This window comes from Rattus norvegicus, chromosome 1 (assembly GCF_021556685.1).
Source record: "Rattus norvegicus strain SHRSP/BbbUtx chromosome 1, alternate assembly SHRSP_T2T, whole genome shotgun sequence".
Classification (NCBI taxonomy): Eukaryota; Metazoa; Chordata; class Mammalia; order Rodentia; family Muridae; genus Rattus; species Rattus norvegicus.
This window is the reverse complement of record NC_141534.1, coordinates 216,149,753-216,151,743: the sequence shown is the minus strand read 5'-3', so window position 1 is coordinate 216,151,743 and position 1,991 is coordinate 216,149,753.

Here is a 1,991-nt window from a genome sequence, read left to right as displayed (position 1 = left end):
CATGTGTCTCCGGGTGTTATTCTCCCAAACTGTTCCCTTGATTGTACCAGCATGCCTTGTCCGACAACAGCTCAGGCAGTCTCATGCTGATGCCCACCCTTGTGGAAAACTGGGCATCTGGCCATGGCCACTCTGCTCCTGAGTTGTTGAGAAGGCCTGAGCACAGAGACATGGATCGCACAGCTCCACTGAAGGCCAATCCAGGTGCTTTTCTCGTTTTTGCATGCCTCTTTGAGGGCTGAGTCTGACTTCCTCCTCTGCAGACATCAGTAAGGAAACACAAAACCTCTACTTAGCACAAATCTGACCCCCCAGGGAGCTCCCTAAGGCACAGAGCCCCCACCTGACACCAGGCCACAATGGGACACCCTGTAATCTAGTAGTTTATATTAATGTTCTGCCTCTGTGGCTCTTAGCAGAGATAAGAGTAGGTGAGAATGAAAATGAGTCGCCCCTAGGAGAAGACTGCAGGCAGCCAGTGGGGACTGAAGGAGCCAGGCTGACTAGGTTTGGTTGGTAGACAGCTTGTCTAGATGGAGGCACAACACCATCAGGCGGAGGTGGCTCATACCTTTAGTTCCAGAATTCAGGAGGCAGAGGCAGCTAGATCTCTGAGTTCCGGGCCAGCCTGGTCTACAGAGCGAGTTCTAGGATAGCCAGGGTTACACAGAGAAACTCTTGTCTCAAAAAAAAAAAAAAAAAAGAAAACAAGGAAGGGGCTGGAGAGGTGGCTCAGCGGTTAAGAGCACTGACTGCTCTTCCAAAGGTCCTGAGTTCAAGTCCCAGCAACCACATGGTGGCTCACAACCATCTGTAATGAGATCTGATGCCCTCTTCTGGTGTGTCTGAGGAAAGCTCCAGTGTACTCATATATAATAAATAAATAAATCTTAAATGAAAACAAAAAAGTTCTGAATACATACATACATACATACATACATACATACATACATACATACATACATAAGGAGTTCCAGGCCAGCCTGGGCTGGATTACCCCCTATCTAGGGAAGAAAAGAAAAGAAGAAAAGAAAAATTGAAGGACCAGGAGCTGGGGACTGCCCGCAAGGTTGCAGTGAGATGGAACTGAGACAGTTCTGATAATGAAAGAGACGATGTCCTGAGCTTACGGTTTGCCAGGAACTACTTACTGGCAGCCCCGAACCTCCTCACTGGATCAGGTCCTGGAAGCAGGCAGGATGTGTGCTGTCCTGGAGTCCTCTCTCCTCTCAGCCATTAGCCCCTCTCTAGAGTGACTTTCATGTGCTTTGGTGATTAGCCAATGGGGATATTCTGAATATACCCCAACCCCAAACTGAGGCTGCTTCTCAACTGGCCTACTTGGACCTCTTTGTTTTTGTTTCTGTATTGTTTGTTGTGTTTCATTATGTTTGATTTATTTTTTTTATTTAAAAAAATTAAATTTGAGAGCCAGGTGCACACCCTTTAATCACAACCTTAGGGAGGCAGAAACAGGCAGATCTCTGTGAGTCTGAGGCCAGCCTGATCTACACAGGAATTTCCAGGACAGCCAGGGCTGTGTAGTGAGAGAGACCCTGTCTCAAAAAGAACAAAAACAAAATTAATTTTATGTATTTGTGTGTGTATACATGTGTACACACACAGAAGTATGTGTGCATACATGTGTGCACGCACAGAGGCAAGTGTGCACACACTCACAAGTACCATGGCACTTTGCAGAAGTCAGAGGTCAACCTCTGGTGTCATTCCTGAGGAGCCATCCCTTGTCTTTTGGAGACAGGGTCTGTCCCTGGGAGCTGAGACTCACTGGTTAGGCATGGTTGTCTGTTCAGTAAGTCCCATGAATCTCTCTCTATTCCTGGGATTACAAGATCCTGCCACCATGGCCTTCGTTTTAAGCGAGTGCAGTTTAATGCATGCAAGGTACTGAAGCTGCCAACCCAGCTATCCTCTAGTGCCAACGCTCGGCTTTTCTAACTCAAGAGGAGATGGAGAGACAACTGGAGAAA